The 26280-nt window shown below is 37.1% G+C and overlaps 1 protein-coding gene across 1 annotated transcript in view; it reads right to left on the bottom strand.

The window, feature by feature from the left end:
- LOC150102997 (leucine-rich repeat-containing protein 45-like) overlaps positions 1-26280 on the bottom strand; it is a 358127-nt gene that overhangs the window by 250342 nt on the left and 81505 nt on the right. The gene's annotated exons all lie outside the window — the stretch shown is intronic.

The raw sequence follows: 26280 nt of genomic DNA, 5'->3' as shown, positions 1-26280 counted from the left end.
AAATTAAATGTAGGATTCAATTATTAGAGATGTGGTGAATGAGAAGGTGCACAAGGTTTATTTTCTTGGAGGTAAAATTAGAAGAGTGAATGATGCAATAGGAATGTTACTGAGCATTTGGCTTACCCATTGTGGGCTATTGACTACTAATGAGCTTTTTATTTTATTTCGTTTTATTTATTTTTATTAAAAAAACTACAAGTTCGTTATTCCTTACCCCAGTCCTGATGATATTTTCAGGTGCAAACTTTGTTTGCTCACACTTGGATAAAAGATTAAACAAAATTTATTATAGTCTAACCAAGTGAAAAATAAACTTTCAACATAGTTCGGTATGGCTTTTTTTTGGGACATTTATCATGAGATATTTGTTTGTTTGAGTCTACTGCTAAAAGGTTGTTGATAAGAGTAAAGGACAATAGTATTGTAGGAGAGATGGTCACTGTGTTGCTCAAGTTTGACAGTTATGAATTGAGATGGCAAGCAACAATCATGAATGGTATACCAGCAGAGCTGTGTCACTGAGAAATATATGCATTTTTTATGAATGTATGGGATGAATCTGGGAGCTGGATGGAACTAAATAAGAGAGAGAGAGAGAGAGACCATTTAAATGTTTCTAGTGTGAGTCAAATGGAAAAGATTCAAACATCAGCAAACTACAAATAATCCAAAACAAATTTTTTTGAATAGCATTCAATGCACCGTGGTTCATAAATAACAAACAAAATTTTAAAAATGCAAACACTGAGAAGTAGATATCCCTGAGATAAAAATTTTCACAAGCAAAGGGCTGCAAAATTCTTTGTAAATGCTACCATTTATCCTAGCCTATTAATCTGCCAAGTGGTAGACTACAGTGAGCATAACTCTGCAAAACACAAACATCCCAAAACTATACTGAACAGGTAAGCTTTTTTAAACCCATTGCCAGAAGCCCAAAATGGGCAAACCAAAGGCTCAATAATGTCCCAAGTCTGTTATGGTCTACCACTTAGAAGACTAGAACAAAAGAAATATTTCAGGATAAATGTCAGAAAAAAAGCCATACTGAACAAGTAGTTTTCTTTAAACAAAAAATAAAATAAAAAGCTTATTAGTAGTCAATAACCCACAATGGATGAGCCAAATGCTCAATAACATTCCTTAATCCAGCAAATTCATTGCAAATCTGACAAAGGGATAAAGGTCACAGGTCCAATCAATCCATCGTGCCAGAACAGTTAACTGGAAAAGCTGTTGGTAGAAGACAGTAATGATCGCAATGAACAGGTGATCTGACAAAGTGACAGGTAAGATGGAAGAGATGGGTGAGATTGTGAATGGGAAAGTGAACGAAGGAAAGGAATGGATGGGAGGGGGGGGGGTCAGGGAGCCATTCTATAAGTGTGGATGTTGGATGCTGAAGTAAATGCATGAGACTTACTCAAAACTACCTGTTGTTGTCTGGATGTATCCCAAGAGTCAGGGGTTAAAAAAGTTAAGTGGGAAATTCAGCAATGAAGAGGACATGCAGTCTGGAAGCAGATATCATTATGGAGGTGGAACAAGATGAGTGCTAATAATCAGATGCATGACAACTACAAAAGATTATGTGAGAAAGGTGACTCACTTGATAAGAGCAGCAAATGTGCAATGTGAGCAGCAGACAGCCAATGAGAGGAAAAAAATCCCAAGAAATTCTTTCACTACATGGACAGTAGATGAAAATAATTATTACAATTCTTATTGCAATGAAAAAAATTATTACAATTCTCAAATCTAATTCTTTATAGAAACAAGAAAAAAAAAAGAAATCATACAAAGGTAAACTGTACACACATGCATATGTATGATAATTTATGAATAATGCCAGAAGACAATATCAAAATACACTACGAGAGGGGTCTGAAAAGTTCTCGGCCTAACAACGGAAAAACAAATTTATAATTTCAAAATAATTTTTATTTTTCAACATAACCTCCCTTAAGACTAATACATTTATTCCAGCGATGCTTCAGTGCCATTATAACGTCTCTGTAGTGATTCTCAGTAAGATCTGCAAAATACCCCTCTACAGCTGCAATCACCTCTTGATTCGAAGAAAAACACTGACCAAAGAAACTAGATTTGTTAGGGGGGGGGGGAGTAGAGATACAGTCCTTATGGAGGCAGTTGAATGTAAGAATGAATATAATATGCCAGAGCAAATAAGGACAACAAACCAGAGTGGGATAGTTAATATAAGGCATCAAAGTAGGGTTGGGGCTAACGGGGGTCTTAAATTCATGTACACTAATACTAGGAGTATTAGGAACAAGAAGGAAGAGTTTTTGGCCATGGTTGGCACTTCCAGACCACAGGTTATAGGTATTAGTGAAACATGGCTGACTGTAGATGATATAACTAGTGGGATTGAATGTGATGGGTATAGTGTGTTCAGGAATGACAGAGAAAATAAAATGGGGGGAGGAGTATTGTTGATGATAGCTGATGAGCTCCAGCCAAGGAGAATAGAAGTTGAATTGCAGGATAGAGAAAAGAGCACATTTGAGGCCATTTGGTGTGAGATTGTGGCTAGCAGAACTAAATATACAATTGGGTGCTGCTATAGACCAGGTGATGGAAAAGATGGTGGTGACAGTATGCACAAGCAAATAGAAGAAATGGGTGGAAGGAGGGTGATTATTATGGGAGATTTCAACTATGGTCGCATTGATTGGAGTGAGGAGAGGACACACGGGAGGAAGGAACTGGATTTTATGCAGTTATTAAGGGATAACTATCTGCGACAGCATGTAATGGAAAATACTAGGGGTCAGAGAGTGCTTGACCTAGTAATTACATCTGAGGATTTGGCTGTAACAAATATGACCACATTGCCACCAATCGGTGAGAGTGATCATAGGGTCTTAACTTGGGAGGTGGCTAAAGGTGTAGAATTTTCAATTAAGACAGGGTACATGTGGAATTATCGGGCTGGAAAGTATGACATGCTTAGGAGTTTGATTGGTTCAGTGCCATGGCATGTACAACTGCAAGGACTAGAAGTTGATAGTGCATGGGAAGTAGTTAAGAAGTGCTTGCATGAAGCAATGGCTGACTGTATACCTAGAGTCCGAATAATAAATCAAGTGGGGTTAAATGGATGAATAACACCATTAAGCTTGAGTTGCAAAAAAAGAAACAACTATGGAGGGAATTTAAGGAGAAGGGTGACCGGCAGGACATGAACGGTATAAAGCGCAGGCCAGAAGGGTGATGAGTGTGGTAAGAAAAGCGAAAAAGGATTATGAAAGAACATTGGCCATGCAGGCTAAAGAGAATCCTAAACAGTTTTTTAGATATGTCGCAAGTAAAAGGAAAAATGTACATGGCAGATTGATTTTAAAGAATGCTGATGGTAGGGAGGTAACTGAATCAGTTGAGATAGTTGAGTTACTGAGTGAGCACTTTGCAAAAGTATATCATCCAGGTGGTGACATTGCAGAAACGAATAAACCAGTAGATTATACGGGAATTGTGGTTAATGAAGTGGAGGTGAGTAGACTATTGCATAACCTCAATATCAATACATCTGTGGGATTGGATGGTATACCAGCTTGTGTAGTATGAGAAGCAGCTAAAGAATTGTCAGTACCCTTGACCATTTTGTTTAATTTGAGTCTCGGGTCTGGGTTAGTCCCGAGCGGGTGGAAAGCGGGGAAAATAGTTCCACTGCATAAAGATGGTTCCAAGACTGCTGTTGTAAATTACCGACCGATTAGCATATCAGGAATCATTGTCAAGGTCTTAGAGAAATTAGTCAAGAAAAGAATACAGGATTGGATAGATGAAAATAGGATATTGTATGGGGGACAACATGGTTTTGTGAAGGGTAGATCATGCCTCAGTAACTTGCTCACGTTTTATAACACAGTGACGGCTGAACTGGATAGGGGTAATGGGTTTACAGTGATACTACTGGACCTTGCCAAGGCCTTTGATAGGATACCACATGGAACCCTAAATCAGTAAACTGGAGCAGATGGGTATAGATATAGGGTTGGTGAGATGGATAAGAGGGTGGTTGAAGGAGAGATATCAAAGAGTGGTTTATTCAGGAGTGGAGTCTAAAAGACGTCTTGTGACTAGTGGAGTGCCACAGGGCTCTGTTCTTGGACCACTGCTTTTCAATTTGTTCATCAATGATATTGGAAAGGATCTGAGAGGAAGTGTTCACTTGTTTGCTGATGATGCAAAGTTGGGTAGAGCAATTGTGAGTGCACAAGATGTCAAAATTTTACAGGATGATTTGGATAGTTTGGAGGACTGGGCTAGGAAAAATGGATGTCAATTTAATGTGGCACAAAGTGTAAGGTTATGCACTTTGGGGTGAAAAGAATAGCAGCAGTATATCGCATTGGTGGAATCATACTCCAGGAGATTGATGAGGACAGGGATTTGGGAGTGTTGGTGGATAGGGAGTTGAAGTTTAGGGGGCACATTGCAAAAGTAACTAAAACAGCTCACCAAATCACTTGGCTTCTGAAAAATACTTTAACATGCAGAGACGAACAAGTTGTTGTTCCTCCGTATCGAGCCTTGATAAGACCCCATCTGGACTTCTGTGCCCAGCTATGGGCACCAGAGTTTCTTCGTGATGGGGAGGAAGTGGAGAGGGTCCAGAGACGAGTGACCAAGATGATAGCAGGTCTGTGGAATGAACCTTATGAGAATAGGTTGAAGATTTGTGGGTTGCAGAAATTGGACGATAGGCGAAGGAGGGGTGATATGATTGAGACATTCAAATTACTGAAGGGTTTTTATAAGATTGATCCAGAAGATATTTTTGAAAATATGACTGGTGGTGGGAGGACTAGGGGTCATGCATGGAAGCTGGGCAAGAGCGTGGTTGACAAGGGTGTTAGAGCTAGGTTCTTTACTTGGAGAGTGGTAAATGAGTGGAATAATCTTCCAGAGTCTGTTGTGGGTGCTACGACCGTGAATGAGTTCAAGGCAAGGTATGATAGATACTGTGTGAATGTTGAATAGTTGTTCTTGACATGATGTTAGGACCTCCCTTGATGAGTCTGTCGACTCCTTGGAGTTTCCAGGAACAATAATAATAATAATAATAATAATAATAAAAAAAGAGGAAGAGTTTTAGTTTTGGGAAGAAATAGAAGTCAGAGGGAGCCAAATCTGAGGAAATTGGGTGGATGTTCCAACAATTCATAGTGCAGATCCCTTAATTTTCTCATTGCCAAAACACCTTCATGGGAAGGTGTATTGTCCAGATGAAAGATCATTTTTTTCTTCTACAAACAGGGTCTTTTCTAATGTCTAGTTTGGTTAAAAAATTGGAATAATATTCCCCGGATATTGTTTAACCCTTTTCAAGATAATTATAATGAATTTAGTTTAATCCTTTATCCAAGTGTGAGCAAACAAAGTTTGCGCCTGAAAGTATCTTCAGGACTGGGGTAAGGTGGTACAACACCAGGGCACTCCTTGCAAAGGTGGAGCAAGTTACCAACACTCCTATCTCAGTATCTCCCATAATGCAAAACACATCTCCTTGCGGATATGTCTAATGTTATGTATTAAGAGAAGGGCCACAACCCAGACTAATTTTTTGGGAAGAAATAGAAGTCAGAGGGAGCCAAATCTGGGGAAATAGGGTGGATGTTCCAACAATTCATAGTGCAGATCCCATAATTTTCCTATTGCCAAAACACCTTTGTGGGAAGGTGTATTGTCCAGATGAAAGATCATTTTTTTTCTTCTGCAAAAAGTCCCAAGTGGAGATACCAGGCAGAAGCATTAGCAGGTCATCTCTACCTATAGGAGTTGTCAAATGGTGTGCCACCCTTTTTTAATAAATAACTCTGGATAAATTAAACCGGGTCTTTTCTAATGTCTAGTTTGGTTAAAAAATCAGAATAACATTCCCCGGATATTGTTTAACCCTTTTCAAGATAATTATAATAAATTTAGTTTAATTCTTTATCCAAGTATGAGCAAACAAAGTTTGCACCTGAAAGTATCTTCAGGATACTTTCAGGCCACAACCCAGACTAGTTTCAACCTTTATTGAGGTGTCTTCAGTGGGAGCCAGTCCCAAGTGGAGATACTAGGCAGTAGCATTAGCAGGTCATCTCTACCTATAGGAATTGCCAAATGGTGTGCCACCCTTTTTTAATAAATTACTCTGGATTTAGAGAAAGATGTTGAAAGTTTATTTTTCACTTGGTTAGAGTATAATAAATTTAGTTTAATCCTTTATCCAAGTGTGAGCAAACAAAGTTTGCGCCTGAAAGTATCTTCAGGACTGGGGTAAGGTGGTACAACACCAGGGCACTCCTTGCAAAGGTGGAGCAAGCTACCAACACTCCTATCTCAGTATCTCCCATAATGCAAAACACATCTCCTTGCGGATATGTCTAATGTTATGCATTAAGGGAAGGGACACAACCCAGACTAGTTTCGACCTTTATTGAGGTCTCTTCAGTGGGAGCCAGTCCCAAGTGGAGATACCAGGCAGAAGCATTAGCAGGTCATCTCTACCTATAGGAATTGCCAAATGGTGTGCCACCCTTTTTTAATAAATTACTCTGGATTTAGAGAAAGATGTTGAAAGTTTATTTTTCGCTTGGTTAGAGTATAATAAATTTAGTTTAATCCTTTATCCAAGTGTGAGCAAACAAAGTTTGCACCTGAAAGTATCTTCAGGACTGGGGTAAGGTGATACAACACCAGGGCACTCCTTGCAAAGGTGGAGCAAGATACCAACACTCCTATCTCAGTATCTCCCATAATGCAAAACACATCTCCCTGCAGATATGTGTAATGTTATGCATTAAAAGAAGGGCCACAACCCAGACTAGTTTTGACCTTTCAGGCGCAAACTTTGTTTGCTCACACTTGGATAAAGGATTAAACTAAATTTATTATACTCTAACCAAGTGAAAAATAAACTTTCAAGATAATTAATAAACAAAATGCCTTTAGCATCCCAAAACACCGATGCCATGACCTTTCCTGCTGATGAAACCTACTTTGTCTTCTTTGGCACTGAACAACTGGCTTCTGTCCACTGTTTTGACTGCTGTTTGAATTCTGGGATGTAATGGTGAATCCAGGTCTCATCCATAGTAATAAATCAATGCACAAAATCAGTTTTATTCTTGTTAAAATGCATGCTCCAAGCACTGTTCAGAGATTTTCATGCAAGTAGGTTTTTAATCTGCTGTGAGAAAGCACAGCACCTATCTTGCAAAGCTTTTTCATTTGCAAATCTTCATGCAAAATATATCCTACACGTTCTTTTGAAATGCCTATAGTCTCAGCAATTTCACGAACTTTGACTTGCTGGTCATCCAATACCATATTGTGCACTTGATCAATGATTTCTGGTGTTGTTACAGTTTTTGGACGTCCTTCAGGTTAATCATCTTCAAGGCTGGTATGGCTATGTTTAAACTTGGCAGCCCATTTCTTAATTATTGAAAATGAACGAAGGAGAAGAGTGCCCATAAACTTTTATGAACTTCGAATGAATTTCTTTTGGTGTTAAACATTCTTTTACAAAGAATTTTATAACCACACGATACTCAATGTTATCCATTTCATGATACAGACAACATTTTTGCTTCAGATAGCTGTATAAAACAAACTACTTGATATAATGACTTGCAATTTCGCATGGATGCTTATGACAGATGCACCAACTTAGAAAAAAAAATTGTGCCAATAGTGTTGCCATCTATGGTAGAGGCCAAGAATGTTTCAGACCACCCTCATATTATTTTGAGATATTGGTTGGTGATGTTAGAATGATAATTCCCTGTAGAAGTCATACAATCCCTGGCAAAATGTATCCTATCAACAATTGTAATACTAACATCATATGTACAGGGTGTTCGGGATAAATTTGACAGTTTCGTAAGGAAAAAGAAAATCTTCTTTGTATCTATTAAATTTAATGAATTGACAAAAAAACATTACAGGCAGAGTTAATTACAATACTATCAACAAGATTTACTCAAAATAACCACCATTAGCATCGATCACAGCTTCAATTCTGCTTCGGAACCTCGAACAAGCTGATGCTACAGTCTCCCTGGGAAGGGCCGCAAAAACTGTTTTAATTTTATCCATTAACTGGGCTTTTGTATTACTGGAAGTGCGATTGGTGTCTTTTTCAACTGCGCCCCATACAAAATAATCCATGGGGTTAAGGTCTGGGGAGTTTGGAGGCCAAACATTTGGACTGGTGAAGTCGTAGAAATTTTCAGACAACCATTTTTGACTTTTCCCAGAGGTGTGGCAAGGGGCCGAATCCTGCTGCCATACATACGGCCTACCATTGGCTACCCTTGTTATCCAGGGCTTGACTACAGTTAGCAACTCCACGAACAAAGCCCGAATTCCAATGCCAGGGTTCTTCAACACCTGTTCCTGCAGATTTGCGAGGAATTCTGCTGTACGAACGCAATCAGATCGTCTGCTAGGGATCTTTCTTCTTGCTACATCCTCGTAGTCACCATTGCAAGTCTCTAGTTCATGCCTGATTGTTTTTACTGTATTCAGGGAGCATTGGGCAGCAGTCGTAATATCCTTATTTTGATGGCGGGCACGAATCATCATGATACAAGTTATTCTCTTCCATGATTCAGGTGGGTTCCAGCTATCCATCCTTTCTGACATCTTGTATATGAATGAAGAAGGGTCCAAACTTTTAAATGAAGAGAAGTGTGTGTTAATACATGTAACTTACGGAAAAATATAATTAATTATAAATATGTCAAATTTATCCCGAACACCCTGTATATTAGGATTTATTTTTCCTCATTACATTACATAAACAGTTATGAATATAAATGAGGTTAAAAAGAAATAAAATTTATCACAAAAAAAATTTATAGTTACTTTTAACCAGAAATTAGGTGACTAGAAAATAAAACAATGAAGAAAAAAAATTATGTGATCATTCTTTGATCAGGAAATATATATCTGATTATCAAACTCAGTATTTTATTATTCCTCCTTTAGCCTAAATGACAGTTTTCATCCTTCGTGACATGGACTCTAAGCTTTTGACAGTCAGTTGGCAGAATCTCTCTACAGCTTTCCGTGACTGCATGACATAATTCGATGACATTCATGGGCCTTTTGGTGTCGATTTTTCACTTTAAAATATTCCAAACATTTTTGATTGCATTAAGGTCTGGGCTGTTCAAAGGCCAAGTCATAGTTTTAATTGGAGTGTTTCTATTGTTTCGCAGATAGTTCTTGATTCGTCTGCTGCAGTGACAAGATGCATTATCATCTTGAAAACAAAGTCATTGGAATTCTAGAACCATTTTTCGATAAAAGAACCAAAAAATGCTTTAAAAGTTCTTCGTAGGCTTTGGAGTTGACTGTACGTAACATGATGCATAGTTTTCCAACATCTTATGATTTCATGCAACTCCAAACGGTAAATGAGGGTGAAAATTTAGCCTCGGTATTAATGCACTCATCAAAGAAAGAACTTTTCACCAACTCTTCTCCATACAAAGGTACCGTTATTATCACCAATTCCAAGCAAATTCGAGATTTGTCACTAAAAGACTTTTTTTTCCAGTCAAATTCCCAATTTACATGATTTTTATGCACTGGAAACATGCTTTTTTGTGTTGCTTTGTCAAAAAAGGTTTGGTTTTTGCTCTGCAAAAGTGAAATTCTTGAACATTGAGCTCATATTGTATTGTGTGAAGTCACTTACAGTCACTCTGTAGTTCGACCATGCAGCATAAGTAGTTGTGATGTTGAAGGGCACATGGTTTTTTGCAAGTTCAGCCAGTTTTCTGTCCTGTCTGCATGACGTGGAATGTGGATGTCCACTTTGAAGCATGTTTTTTACACTATTAGTTGAGCGATACTTTTCCCAAATGTTGGATACAGTACTTTAAGCACATTTTAGTAATCTAGCTACTTGTCTTTGAGACATTCCATCTTTCAGACATTCAATCATTATTACTGAGATAAAGAGCCAATAAGCTTCACTTCGGCTAAGTAAATTTATTCAAATTAAGTGGATATTGAATCCAACATTATTTCTTAGCCAAATAAGAAACTCAAAGATAGAAAATCTATCTAAGAATTTCATGCCGAATATAGAAAACTATACAAGTTTGGCGAGTCCAAGCGTAAGTCAAAAGGTGGTACATGCTGTGGCAACTCGTAGTAAAGGTGGAGTAAGATCCGATCACTGTCCTTAGTATTTTCCCATAATGTAAAACACAACTCCTAGGAGATGTATGCTGTTATACATTATAGGAGAAAGTCACTACGTAGACCGGTTTCGATCTTTTTTTGAGGTCTCGTCAGTGAGTAGGTAGACCTAGATGTAAATACTGAAGTTGGAGTAATACAAAGCTTATTTCTTTACTGTACGAGTCGTCAAAAGGTGCACAAATAAATTACTGAGATAAAGAGCCAATAGGCTTCACTTCAGCCAAGTAAATTTATTCAAATTAAGTGGATATTGACTCCAACATTATTTCTTAGCCGAATAAAAAACTCAACTTTACTTGGCTGAAGTGAAGCCTATTGACTCTTTATCTCAGTAATTTATTTGTGCACCTTTAACATATATTATACCCAAGGTAAAAAACTTTCTACATATATATATATATATATATATAAGGAGCATTCTTCTTTCCAAAGCTTTCTGGGTTCACATGCAACCTGTCTTCAGCCATTTATATTTATGGAAGTGATGCACATATTAAATAGCTTTCTTTTTAAGCATACGGGTAAGTCTTCTAACAGATAATCTTTATACAGCCAAAATGCTTTCTTTGTGTAAGTATTTGCTAATATCAGTTCAATCTGATCTGAATTTATCATTAGTTATGGTAATCTTTCTTTAAACCTTTTATCCTGCATTCTCTGTCAAGGTTATTTAGAATTTCCTGATTTCTTCTTTACTGTTTGCTAAAAGAACAATGTCAATTGCAAAATATAAGTGATTGAGATTTTTTCATTGATGTAATTCCATAGTTTTCCCATGAGACATTCTGAAAGACTTCTTTTAATGTAACACAAACCAATTTGGGTGATATAAGATCTCCTTGCCTTACTCCTCTCCTCTCCCAATACCAAATTCCTTTCCCTGATGCTCTAACTTTATATTGGCTGCTGAATTTTGATATACAGATTATTTTAAGCTGTTTATTATTTCTGACTGATATAAAAAATCAATGACTTTTTCAAAATCTATAGACACAAATGGAAAAAGATTATATTCATTTGTTTTTGCTTGGTTAATAGCGTGAACATGACATACTTTTATATTTACAGACAAAAAATACTAGTTGTGGTGGGCGGTAGATGGCGTTGATGGAGATGATTGGTAGTAGAGGTTCGGTGTAGTGGTGGAGACAGTTGTATAGTGGGTGTCCTGCGATGAGTCTTCGGACTCCTTGGAGGTGTCACGAATAATAATAATAATAATAATACTGTAAAAAATCTTGCTCTGAATCCTGCCTGTTCATATGGCTGTGCATCATCCATAAATCTTGTGATTCTATTCAGTATAATGGATATATAAACATTTTGTACAATTGTGGTAGCAAATTGATTGATCTATAGTTACTGATACCATTTCTGCTGCCCTTTTTATGTAATAAGATAATCAATTATTTATGCCACTGTATTGCAATTTTTTCTGTAATTAAAATATCATTGAACATCATGACCTTATGAAACTGAACCACCTGATTTTGTGCGTTCTGATAATATGCCATCTTCACTATGATTTTTATTATTCTTTGCTGACTTTTAGTGTTTGCCATAATTCGTCTATCATGATGGATGGTTCTCCATCATCATAAATACAGTAGAGGATTTGTATCTGTTTCCTTGCCTGCATATAGGTCCCTAAAACTCGTGTATACTTTCATTATTTCTTTTGTGTGATACTGTACTATTCCTTGGTTCTTTTTCAATGTTGGATTTTTTTTTTCTTCCATGTAACCGTTGTTTGATAATTTTTAAAGACTTTTTTTTTGTTGGGGGTTCTATTATGTTCTGAATTGTTCTTAAATTATATTTTCTGTCATTTATTTATTTTCTAACTAATTTTTGCATTTTCACAAATTCTATATTGCCTTTGCTACTTCTTTATCTACTTTTCTTTAATCCTTCCTTTTTTTTTTTTTTTTGATTAGATCACGTGTCCATAAAGTAAATATTTCTCTAGATATTCGATTTGCTGGTAATGATTTTCTTACCTTATATATAGTTTCTATCTATATTCGGCATGAAACTCTTGCAGTTTCTCTTTTCGGCTTTGAAATAATGTTGTATTCAATATCCACTTAATTTGAATAATTTTGCATTGCTGAAGCGAAGCTTTTTGGCTCTCTATTTCAGTAATTCTTGGTGCCATTTGTGATGCCATTCATATGGTAAAGTATAATCTCTGCATCACTACAACCTGAGTACTTACAATTTTGGGTCTGCCTACTCACTGATCAGACCTCAACAAAGGTTGAAACCGGTCTGGGTAGTGACCCCCTTCCCCATAATGTATAACACCATACATCTCCTAGGAGATGTGTTTTACATTATGAGAAAATGCTAAGGATAGTGATCAGAGCTTAACCCACTTTACTACGAGTTGCCCCTGTCATGAAAAGGTTTGCTTACGCTTGAATCCGCCGAAACTTTTATAGTTTCTATCTATATTCGCCATGAAACTCTTGCAGTTTCTCTGAAACTCTTGTAGTTTCTCTATTCGGCTTTGAAATAATGTTGGATTCAATATCTAGTTAATTTGAATAATTTTGCATTGCCGAAGTGAAGCCTTTTGGCTCTCTATTTCAGTAACTTATATTGTTGAAGCATTTCCTCCATTCTATCAGATAAGCCCAATTTATTCATACTTCTTTCCTTCCATTATTTCCTCAAAGTTAGCATTATGGTATTTTTATATCTTCACTCTAGTGTGGGTTTTTCATTACCACTTTCAATCACTCTCTCTTTTGATATTTGTTTTTATCCTTGATCTTACTAGCCTATGAACACTATCATAATTAAACTGGCTGATAACAGATACATCTTTTAGTATTTCCATTAAAAACTTCTCTATTTTCAAAAATTGATGCAGTTTGGGATGCAGGAAGTAATGGTAAACAGAATTAATTCAGAAGATATATTACAAAAGGGGACAAAGTATGTCGAAGGATCACTTGGATGTTAAGAAACACTGACAAGCAGGAACAAGGAAGTTATTATCCCTTTTTATAAAGTTTTTAATATGACAAGATTTGGAAGCCTGTGGAGAGGATTTAGAGGTGAGTGATCAAATGGAGGATTGATCTGTGAAGTGCTACCTATGAGGGCAGACTAAGTCTGTTACAAAGTAGAGCTGACAGGCATAAAAGAAGGGATATGATAAAAACATAAGTCACTAAAAGGGTTTTAGATAGGAGAAATTTCCAACATATTGGATGGGAGAGAACAAGGGTTTATCCTTGGAGTTATAAAAAAGGTGTGGTTAGGAAGAGTGTAAGGGCTAGATTTCTCTTGCTTGTAGAGTGGTAAATGAGTAGAATGGGATAAGACTGAGTGCTCTGTAGGCAAACAAATTTAACAAATTTAAGGAAAAGTTATGAGCTTGGTCTTTTTCCTACTAAAAAGTTAACCTGTTTTGTTAACTTTTTCTCTCCCATTTTGTTAAATGGGCATCAACAACAATTAGTACAGATGATGATACCTCAGACTCCAATATGCCTGTGTAATAATAATAAAAATATTTTTATTTGTTACCTGTATTTCCTTATAATTTGCCTTTTAACTTTAATATTTTACCTGATATATTTCTGTAAGTTCTACCATATTTCTTTTCCATCTCTAATTATCTTTCTCAACAGATTTTTATTTTTGCTGATATGTTATTTTAATTCCTTTATCCTTTACAATCTTATGTGCACTTTCTATCATCATCAAAATTCTTGACATGCACACTTGGAAGGAAGAGAGGAGGAGGAAGAGATATACAGAATATATAAAATGGTACCATATGAAAAGTTTACATCATTACTAACTCCTATCAATAATTTTCCTCCAAATTGTACCTGCCTTGATCTATCAATGTTAGATACCAAGTATAGGTCCATCATGGGTGTTTCTGGAAGCATGTATTGGTAATAACTAATTTGTTAGCATGGGCAAATTCCAACAGTCTTTCACCACGAGTATTACGTTCACTCAGATCAAACATGCCACATTCTCATACTCTTTCCCACTTTTGTATTTAAGTCCCCAGATGTAAAGTATGTCTCTCCTTGGTAGGCAGTCCAAAAAACAGTCTGCAAGTTTTCATAGAATTCCTCACTGTTTTAATCAGACCTATCCATGTGGGGTACATAAACTACCACGATGGATACATTTGGTAGGCTGAGTCTTAAGTCTAATAGAACATATCCTATCATTAACGGGATTATAACCAAGAATGCTTCTTGCTGAGCTGCCTTCAGTATCACAGCTACCCCCATGATGCTTTGAGTCACTTCCTGAGTAAACAGCTAGCTTACCATCCTGTCTTTTGAAGTGACCTTTTCCATTTCATGTGGTCTCTGTAATTCTCAGGATGCCAATTTTGTACCTATCCATCTCTTTACAGACAATCTCAAGAATATCCATCTGTAGAACCCGACCATTCCATGTGCCTGTGTAAAATTCCCTTCTAAGATTAATCCTATACCTTCTGTATTCCTCATTCACAGTATCATATTTTTGTTGGAGATATAATATACTTTTTGACCGTCTGCCCTAAGTCCTGAACGTGGTGACAACCAATGCAGCATGAGATGTATTATAAGGCACAATCATATTAGCATTCTGGAGTGAAATCACCTCAAGAAAAAAGTGGTAGGGTTGCAGAGGCCCTTTCCATATATCTCAGAAGTTTTGTCCCCCAATTCATCTCACATTGACCAGGTGGGTTGGAACTTCCACCTACTAGGATAGGCTGACTCCCACTGCATAAGATGAAATGAAATGGCAAAATAGGAAATATTTTCACTCCTAGCCCTCGAATACTCTAATAACATTGGGGGAAGGAACAAGAAGAAAAGAAAGAAGGAAAGAAAGAAGGGGAGGGACTAGTCTACAGATAATATAACAGATGTATGTTACATGAAGTAAGGCATGGTCCAGCATCAGGTACCTAGGGTTTGCCACACCCGTACTCACTAAAGTGAGCCCTTGAGGGTGTATTTATAATGTGATATTTTGTATGATAAAAAAAAAAGTATTTGTAATAGTTTGTAAAAAGTTGTAAAAATTGTAAAAAGTATATGTAATATTTTTAAAATTGATTTGTGAATAAAAATTCTTATTCCTGCTCTTACTCCTTAGTAATTCTTACTAGTTTTCCTAGAAATAATATACATAACTTACTCCTGTTTTTGCTCTTTCTTCCTTTTTAACTCTACTATATATATTATATAGATGCCAACCTTATTATCATCCCATATATAGGGATGATAATAATAGTCTCCAAATCTATTATCATCCCATATATAGGGATGATAGTGGAGTGCCCCAAGGCTCTGTACTAGGACCACTACTTTTTAATTTGTACATTAATAATGTAGTGGAAGATTTGAGGAGGAGGGAGGGTGATATTCAGTTGTTTGCTGATGATTCAAAACTGTGCAGGGCAATTTGATAGTGATATAGATATTTTCAGGATGATTTAAATAAATTAGCAGTATGGTATGAGCAAAGGACAATGACTGTCAATTTAATCTTGTAAAATGTAAGGTAATGCGCTTTGTAATGAAAATATTACATACTTCTAGTATGTAATACTAGTAATCTAGTATCATATTGATGATACTAGATTACAGGAAATTGATGAGGCTAGAGATATGGGGATGATGGTGGATCGAGATTTGAAATTCAAAGGACACATTGCAAGAGTTGGTAAAATAGCTCAGATAAGGATGTTATTATCCATCTTTATCAGGCTATGATTTGGCTACATGTTTAGTATTATGCACAGATTTGGTCACCTGCATTTCTAGGGACTGGGAGGTAGTGGATAGGATTCAGAGACGAGTAATCAAGCTCGTAACAAGTCTGTGGAATGAGGATAGATTGAAGGTATGTGGGTTGCAGTTTAGCTAACAGATGGAGGAGAGGGGATATGACAGAAACTTATAAATTACTAAAGGAATTCTATAAGAATGACACAAAAGAAATTTTTCAATACATGGGAACCAGGGAATAAACAAGAGGCACACTTGGAAGTTGTGTAAGAGTGTGGTTAGTAAGGGTGTGTGAACTAGGTTCTTTACTTGGAGAGTGTAAATGAGTAGAATGGATTGCCAGAGATCGATGTGAATAAGTTTAAGGAGATCCACAATAGTTAGTGTTAATAGATAGTGTGGGTCTCCTGCAATGTCTTTTGACTCGTATAAATGGAGTACCCATATAAATAATAATCAGAATAATAATGATGACAGTCAATTGCAATGTTGTTCATGAAAGAAGAACCGCTAGGATCTCTTTGTTAAAAAGGAGAGGGAAGAAAGAAAGGAGGAGGAAGTTGCAAACGAGAATTGAGAATTGTAATTGGAAATGATAAAGAATAAAAACACCGAATAATAAACAGAAACCTGCAGAATGTTGAAGTCTATAATGGTATTAAGGTAGAGAATGATTAATCAGTCAGAACATGTCACAACACACTTACCAAAAGCATAACCTTCCAACTACAAATTATCCCAACTTTTGTGTTTTCAAAGCAGGTGGAGATTTCATTTAGCCTGCACAATGCTGAAATATGCAAAAGGTCATATTTCGCATGAAATATGTGCCAGTCAACCAATACTCCCAATAAGAACTACCCTTATCCCCCAAGCTTTAGTTTGAGAACTTTAAGTCTATACTCAAGGAAATGTGAACTGTAAATGTTTGTGCTCAAGGAAAATATGAAGACACATTTAGTATTGTGCACTGTAAGTCAAGGAGGACTTTACATAACGAATTTAGTGAATCTAAAGCTATCAAAGGTAAGCATTTCAAGATTGTCTTAAGTTAACTTAAGTAATGCTTTAAGTTACTTGACAAACCTTATGCTGATACATACCTTAAATGTGGTTCAGCAAATAAGAATGCCCTATTTCATGTATTCAATGCTAAGTACTCAAGTACTAAGTACTTATGTTCTTTTACTTGATATTTATAGTATTTATGTGCAATGAATCCATTACTCCCTTGCATCCAGCATCCTTGTATTTTGTAATGATGACGGTCCCATTCAAATTCAAAATCAGAAAATATATTCAGCATGTTTTTTTTTTTTGTTTACTCCTATTCTCAGAATTGTGAATAAGGAATATAGAAGGTATAGGATTAATCTTACAGTGGAATTTTACATAGGCACATGGAATGTTTGGGGGTCTACAAATGTGTACTCTTGATATTGTCTGTAAAGAGATGGAGAGGTATAAAATTGGCATCTGGGAATTAGAGACCAGATGGAATGGAGAAGATCACTATAAAAGACAGGATGGTAAGCTAGTTGTCTATTCAGGAGGTGACTCAAAGCATCATGGAGTAGCTGTGATACTGAAGAGAGTTGAGGCAAAAACCCTTCCTGGTTATAATTCCATTAAGGACAGGATACTTTGTATTCGACTTAAGGCTCATCCTACCAATGTGTTAATTTTGGAAGTTTCTGCACCCCCACACAGGCCTGATGTAGACAGTGAGGAATCCTATGAAAATTTACAAATTGTTTTGGACTGCCTACCAAGGAGAGATGTCCTTTACATCTTAGGAGCTATAATGCAAAAGTGAGAAACAGTATGAGAGTTAGCCCTAAATGTGGCAAGTCTGGTTAAGATGAACGCAACATCGGTGAAAGAACTGTTCGAATTTGCCCATGCTAACAGATTAGGAACTAATCTATACTGCTAATAGGAAAGTGTCGCTAGTGTTGCGAGTGAACGTAGTAGTAGATTTGAGCTATGCTAAAAAAAAGTGTTTTTTTAATTAGTGTATAGTATGGCTTTTTGTCACAAATTGTGCTAATTTTTTTCAGTTTGGATACAAGTGTCCTTCAGTGGTGGTGTTGTTGTTGAAATTTTTTGTTGTTTATATTGTGTTTTGCTATTTGTTTGTTGTACTGCTTCGGCTTCTGAAGATGCTATCCATAAAGAAATGTACATCAGCAGCACGGAAGGCTTCTGTACAAAAGTCTGGCTCTGGCTTGGATTTTTCGCACTGGATGCATTGCGAAAACTGCTATATGTATGCACCAAAAAATATGAAAGATCTGTGAACTGTTTGGGTAAACGAAAAGAAGGAAAGTGTTACCGTATGTGAAAAGTGTCTGGATAGATTAGAGTGATTAGAGGAAAACAAACATTGGGACCATAGTAGAAGAGCTTCAGCAGGAGTTAGTGAAAATGAAAAGCGAAATAAAGCATTTGGAAGAAAGCATTAAACAAGGAGAAGGAGGAAGTTAATATTATAAAGAAAGAGTCAAAGGATGGTCGTATATCAGTGTATGAGGACTTCATCATCAGAGGTGTGATTACTAATAAAGTGCACAAAACATGCTTTCCTGGTGAAACAATAAAGCAAATAACTGATGTGTTGAAGAAAAGGAAATACCAGACATCAAAATTAGTGGTAGTCATGGGCACAAACAACTTAGTTGGGGAGAAAAAGAATGTTGATAGAAACTTGAGGAAGTTGTTGCAGCAGGTAAAGAAGAATAGTGTTGTTGGGAAAGTCATAGGCTTGTTGCCCAGATATGATAACAGTGAATTGAGAAGGAGAGCGGAGATAATGAATAGTAAGATGGCTGAGTTGTGTGAGGCAAAGGGGGTTCAATTTGTAAATCTGTGGAGTGAATTTGAAGGGAAGTTGGAATGGTATAAAGCTGATGGATTACATTTGAATGGGTTTGGTGTTGGGCATTTAGAAAGGCTATTGTTTTCTGAGAAGGCACAGAGTCAAGAAGTTAATGTAGCAAATGATCAGCATCTACCTGTGAAACAGGATAGCACAAATCAACAGAGTGTACAGCAGGAGGAAGATGGATATGAAGTTTAAGTTGTGGTTGCAGCAGCACAAGATGATGGAATGCATAAAGGTGAGGATGAGACAGGTAGCAATGGAAATCACAGTCAGTATCAGGAAAATGGGAGTGGTCAAACCAGAGAGAGAGAGAGAGAGAGAGAGAGAGAGAGAGAGAGAGAGAGAGAGAGAGGTGTACTATAGCAGCTAGAATAGAGAATATTGGTGCTGGTAGAATGGCCCTCAAACACACAGCAACTGTTATGTTTATACACAAATGTAAAGAGTATTCGAAACAAGACAGCTGAGTTTGTTGCACTGATTGAGACGGCCCAAAAATAATTGGAATAAGGGAAACTTGGTTGTCTGAGGAGGTTGTGATGTCAGGAATAGAATTAGAAGGATATATAATCTTCTGGAAGGACAGAGATGTGAAAAGAGAAGGGAGAGTGCTGTTAATGATTGCAGAGGAACTGTGTCTGCAAAGTGTGGAAGTTGATAGTGCATGCACAGATTCTGAATCTGTGTGATGCGAAGTTGAAATAAACAAGTCAGTATATCTGACTTGTTTATTTCAAATAAACAAGGATCCACCACCGCAACTTGAAAGCAACTTTCACAAGCTAAATTATGTATTAGAAATTCTGCATTATCAATTGAAAAATCACGGTACTGCTCATCACTACATTACTGCTACAAGCATGCAAGTCACCGTGATAGCGGAAATGAAACTACACCCGAAAGCAACGTCATTATATCATAAAAATAGGTCTTAAGAAGGGACCAACGGAAAATGACGTAAATCGCAGGAAAACGTAAATTGCAGGAACGTAAAAACAGGGTTTTACTGTATTTAGTTTAATCCTTTATCCAAGTGCAAGCAAACAAAGTTTGAGCCTGAAGTATCTTCAGGACTGGGGCAATTCGTGGCAGAGGTGGACTAAGTTCTCACACTTTCTTTAGTATCCCATAATGCAAAGCACATCTCCTTGCAGACATGTATAATGCTAAGCATTATGGGAAGAGTCACTGCCCAGACCGGTTTCGACCTTTATTGAGGTCTCTTCAGTGAGAGCCAGACCCAGAGGTGATACCAAGGTTGAAGCAATGCGGAACTCATATTTTCATATGCCAGTTGCCAAAAGGGTGTCACACGTTATCTGTGTTAGAGAAAGTTGGCAGTTTTTTCCCACTTGGTTAGACTATAAATTATATACTTAGTTTAATCCTTTATCCTCTGGGTCTGGCTCCCACTGAAGAGACCTCAATAAAGGTCGAAACCAGTCTGAGTAGGACCCTTCCCATAATGCATAGCATTATACATGTCTGCAAGGAGATGTGCTTTGCATTATGGGATACTAAGTAAAGTGATGAGAACTTAGTCCACCTTTGCCACGAGTTTCCCCAGTCCTGAAGATACTTCAAGCGCAAACTTTGTTTGCTTACACTTGGATAAAGGATTAAACTAAATATATAATTTATAGTCTAACCAAGTGGAAAAAACTTCCAACAGCTCTAATTTTTGTCATAAAATGCGGGATTGTGTAACTGCTAAGTTTTGGCGAGCCTCGTGGATCTGTTCTCTCAAAGCTTTTTCCAAACGGACATAAATAGGGAGTGCTTTAGTAAACTTTGTTGAAGTAAACTTTTTTTTTTTTTAACTTAACGCAGTTGGGTATTAATTTGCTGTCTCTAGTTCATTCTAGAAAGGCTAGCTGATTAATTAACATAAAAACAGATATTTTCATCTTACCATAGTGGCTGCATTGCTTGTTGGTCAAATCTCCATGGATTATGACAATTCTTTTTAAGGTTGCATGGTGATCAGCATTCATAGTGTAATCTTAAAAGAAAGCGGTGTATCAGATGTTGGTTGGGTTGTTAGATGTGAATAAGGCTGTGGGAATGGATGACATATCACATATTCTAAAGGAATGTGCACCATAGTTCATTATGCCCTTTACCTGGTTATTTAATGAAAGTCTTGCAGTTGGTAGGGTTCCCAAGGAGTGGAAAGAATGCAAAATAGTATCACTCCACAAGCACGGTTCTAAAACAGAAGTCTCCAACTATATGCCAGTCTGTATAACTGCAGTTGTGATGAAGGTGTTGGAGAGATCAATAAGGAGTAGAATGCAGAATTGGATTGATGGACATACCATTCTTTATGATGATCAGAATGGATTTGTAAAAGGTAGGTCCTGTTTTAGTAATTTACTTGCATTTTATGATAAAGTGGCAAGTCGTATACAGTGATATACAGTCATATACAGTGATATTCTCAGACTTTGCAAAAGTGTTTGATAGATTATTATTATTATTATAACCGTGTCTCCATGGACTCAAAAGATTCATCATGGGAGATCCTACATTGATACATTGACCATTATTTACACAATACCTATCCTACTTCTCCTTAAATTCATTCACAGACGAAGCACTCACAACCACCTCTGGCAATGCATTCCACCATTCACAACCCTCCAAGCAAAAAATATAGTCCTAACACCCTTGTTAACCACACTCTTGCATAATCTCCAGGGAAGGATGGCCCCTCGTTCTCTCCCTTCCTGCACTGGTCTTAAAAATGTCATCAGTATCAATCCTATAAAATCCCTTTAATAATTTATATGCCTCTATCATATCTCCTCTCCTACGCCTATCAGCTAGTTTTTGGAGTCCAAAGATCTTCAATCTATCCTCATAGGAAACATCCCATAGACCTGCATCAATCTTTGTAACTCGCCTCTGACTCCTCTCCATCATTTCTTCATCACCAAGAAATCCAGGTGACCAGATCTGTGCGCAATAGTCCAAATGCGGTTTTATTAATGCCTTATAAAGTGGAACAATAATGTCCTTATCCCTGCTTATTAGTGTGTTCTTCAACAACCATGTAAATTTGATGTGATGTTTTGGCGAGCTTTGCAATTTGCCCTTTAAACTTAAGTTCTCTGTCCACAATAACTCCAAATCCCTTGCCCCATCAATTTCTTGCAGTTCAGTTCCATCAATAAGTATACAGCATGTGATCTCACCCTCCCGAAGTGCATCAACTTACACTCACGTTAATCTGACAGCCATTTACCTTAGTCCATACTGGCAGCCTGTTTAAGTTGTCCTCCAAGATATCTACTTCATCTGAATTGACTATCGCTCTTCCTAATTTTGCATCATTAGCAAACAAGATTACTACATGATAAGTTGGTGTACAAGATGCAAATATAGTTAGTATATTTGTTAGATGGATCAAAGATTGGCTCTCTGAACGATACCAGCAGGTTGTGTATAATGGAGCAGTGTCTCAAAAAAGGAGGGTAACCGGTGGCATGCCCCAGGGTTCTGTTCTTGGGACCTTACTGTTTAACTTATTTGTAAACGATAAATCATGTGAAATGACTGGGGATCTTCAGTTAATTGGTGATGATGCAAAGCTTGGAAAAATTATAAGTAGCACTGCTGATGTTAAATCTCTTCGGGAAGATCTGAATAGACTTTTTTACTTGGACAAAAGCGTAGCGTTGTAGTTTTAATATCAATAAGTACATGATGTTACATATTGGATTGTCTAAATATAAGGCTGTGTACTATATCAATGGTGCTGTACTGCAGGAAGTGAATGAGATTAGAGATTTGGTAGCGATGGTTGACAGTAGACTGAAGTTTATAGGGCATATTGCCTGTGTTACAAAGGCTGCAGATCATGGTGTGGCTAAGAAGTACTCTAACATGTAAGGATAAGAAAGTGGTTGGGTCACTGTATAAGGCACTGGTCAGACCACACTTGGACTACTGTGCTCAGATCTGGTCACCTGGTTTTCAATGTGATGTGGAGACACTGGAGAGGGTCCAGAGACAAGTAACTAAGACAATATCAGGAGTTTGGAATGCTGGCTATGAAGAGAGAATGGTGGATAGGAGGAAGAGAGGTGATATGATAGAGACATTTAAGTTAGTGAGAGGAATTTATCAGATTAATATAGAGGGGATTATAAAAAGAGTAGAAGGCGAGAGGGGAAGAATCAGAGATCATTCCTGTAACATTGTGGTGAGGAGTGGTTTTTTGTCAGTGAATGGAACGTATTACTGGAATGTGTTGTTATTGCAAGGAGTGTTAAGGATTTTAAGATTCTATATGGTAAATATGTTGTCAGTTGAATGAACCTCTCACAATGAGTCTGTCGACTCCATGGAGGGTGTAACAATAATACCTGCTTCCAGAAACACCCATGACAGACCTATACTTGGACATCAAACATTGATATGTCAAAGCACCAGACTGATTACATCCTGGTTCTCCAACAGGGGAAGACAAGCATCTCTGATATGGATACTTGTCCTGGAACAGACTGTGGTACAGACCATCAGCTAGTAAGAGCCAAAGAAAGGCTAAGACTCTGAAAACTTCCAAGTCAGCACAACCCACTAGACTGGATGATTTTTTAGATTCCAACGAGGAGAACTCCCCAGAAATGCTTTGGGAAGGAGTAAAGGTGATGATACAGCCTAATTAGAAGATCAATAGACCCATGGATATCAGATTCAACATGGGAACTAATTAAAAGAAGGTGGTTGGAAAAACTAAGAGACATAGGGACTGAAGAATATAAGAAATTACATAGAGAAGTCAGAAGAGCCATTAAGCAGGACAAGAAAAAGTTTTATACTAATAAATGTGGAGCTAGAGTAATTAGTAATAATTGTGCCTGCTCATCTGGAACTCCAGATGAATTCCAGATGGGCAGGCACAATTATAAAAGGTTGTTTTATTTAGTTCGTGACCTAAACCATAAGTTTAAGCCCAAATTAAATGTCATCAAACACAGGAATGGAGCATTACTAACAGAAGAATTGGAAATTAAAAACAAAATGGAAAGAATACTGTGAGGAATTGTACAACAGAGTGAATAAAGAAAATTTGGAGGAGCTCTCTCACCAGAAAAATTTTGATTTGAAACTTCCTGCATTAGGAATGAGGTTGAAAGAGCAGTTAAACAGCTTAATAACAATAAAGCATCAGGTGCAGATGGAATCGCAGCAGACTTAATTAAGGCCACAGGGTATAAAGGGGTAAGAGTGTTTCATAGATTGATTACAAGGATATAGGAGACAGGGATCATGGCCTGGACACTGGAAGAAGTCTGTTTTCATACCACTACATAAGAAGGGAGATATGAAAGCTTGCAAGAACTAAAAGTTTAATATCTCATGCAAGCAAAATTTTATTGAAAATCATGCTATATAAGATTGAGGCCAAAGTTGAAGCATAGATGTCCAAGGAACAAGCAGGTTTTAGGAAATGTAAGGGCACCAGAGATCAGATCCTTTGCCTTAGAAAGATCATAGAAAAATATAATGCATTTAGACTCTCTCTGGTAATGTGTTTCTTAGACTACTCTAAAGCTTTTGACTGTGTTCAGCATGTGAAACTGTGGGAAGAAATGAACAGAATGGGTTTTCCCTCTACACACTATCAGGTTGATAGCCAACTTGTACAGGGAGCAAGAAGCCACAGTAGGAACAGGAGTTAGATTAACTGACTGGTTTTAGGTTGTAAAGGGAGTTATGCAAGGATGTTTACTTTCTTCTCACTTGTTTAGTATATATGCCAAGGACATCATGCGTGAAGCATTGAATGAGCTCAAGACAGGAATTAGGAGAAGTGGTAAATTGATTAGTAATCTGAGGTATGCAGATGATAAAGGGATGATATATTCCTTGTCTTTAATGACAAGGAATAACTAGGCCAAATTCTTGACAAAGTTAATGAGATCAGTAAGTAAAGAGGACTTCAGCTTGATCCTAGCAAGGGTTCTCAAAGGACATACAGACAGGGAAGTTCCCAAGAAACAAGTGTGCCTTATGGAGAAAGAATTGAAGAAGAAAGCATTAAGGCAGTCTTACTTCTTAGATATCTGGGATCCATTATTAATGTGAAGAACTGCTGTTCAGAAACAACAGAAGAAGATCAGGAAGATTAGAAAGATCTATCTAAAATCTGGAAGGATGGATCAATCTCCACAGGAACAATGTTGAGGATTGCAGATGCAGCTGTTTTTACAACAACGACTTATGGATGTGAGACTTTGAACCTAAAGAAGTCTTGATAGGAAAAGGATAGCTGCTTTTGAGATGTGGTGTTACAGAATACTATTGAGGATATCATATACTGAAAAAGTAGACAAACAGATGGGGGCTAGAAAGGATCGGTAGAACATTAAGGCTTAAAGATATTGACAGAAGAAAGTTGAAATATTTTGCACACATTGAAAGGATGGAAGAAGGACTTCTCAGAATAGTAACAGAAGGTAAAGTTCCTAAAAAAAGAGGAGGGGTGGACTGTCAATGAGATGGATGGATCGATGATGTGTCTGGAGAATGACTAATCTTTAGAGAGTTTAAGCCTCCAGAAAAGCATACAACAGGACCACATGCTGAGGACTGGTATACGGCATCTGTTGATGCCCAATGAACAGATTCATTCAATTAAAAGATGCCTGTTCACATATCCATCTTTTTGCTCTCTTAGCAGCTTTAGAAATTTTACACGTCCAAGCTAAACAATGTTTTTCTGAGATACCTAACCATATTCATTGAAGTTTTTTTGTCCATCAAATTCACTCCATTGAATTAAGTAATCTTTTGCATAATAGAATACATTATGGAATATCAGGGAACACTGTTGATGGGATCATCATCATCAGCTGCATCAGTCTTGGGACTGGTAGCTCAGCAGCAATTTCCTCCATTCTGCTCTGTCATTGGCTTGCTTCTTAACCTCCTGGTAACTCCTCAAACCCATGCTGCCTTTGACTTGGTCAAGAAAGCTTTTCCTTGGTCTGCCTCTTCTTCTTTTCCTTGGTCTGCCTCTATTTTGCCTTCAGTTATTCTTTTCACAAGTCCATCAAGTCCAAGTATATGTCCAAACCACCTATCCCTTCTAATTTTGATCGATTTTATTAGAGTTCTTGTTTCGTTCTCTCTCTCAGGACTTGTTCGTTTGATTTTTTTTCTGTCCATTTTATTTTGTTCATGTGGAGCCAGCACCACATTTCAAAAGCCTCCAATCTTCTTACATCTTTTCTGCCTAGAATCCAGGTTTTACATCCATACAGTGCAATGCTCCATATCAATGTCTTTACTAATTTTTTTTTTCAATTGTAGGTTGAGGTTTCCTGTTAAAATGCTTTTCATCTTAGAGAATTGGGCTTTTGCATTGTTTATTCT

Source organism: Typopeltis vanoorti, chromosome 9 (assembly GCF_054136105.1).
Source record: "Typopeltis vanoorti isolate ZY-2024b chromosome 9, IOZ_Tvanoo_1.0, whole genome shotgun sequence".
Lineage (NCBI taxonomy): Eukaryota > Metazoa > Arthropoda > Arachnida > Uropygi > Thelyphonidae > Typopeltis > Typopeltis vanoorti.
Note: the sequence above shows the minus strand (reverse complement) of the source record. Positions and strands in the feature narration are given on the sequence as shown.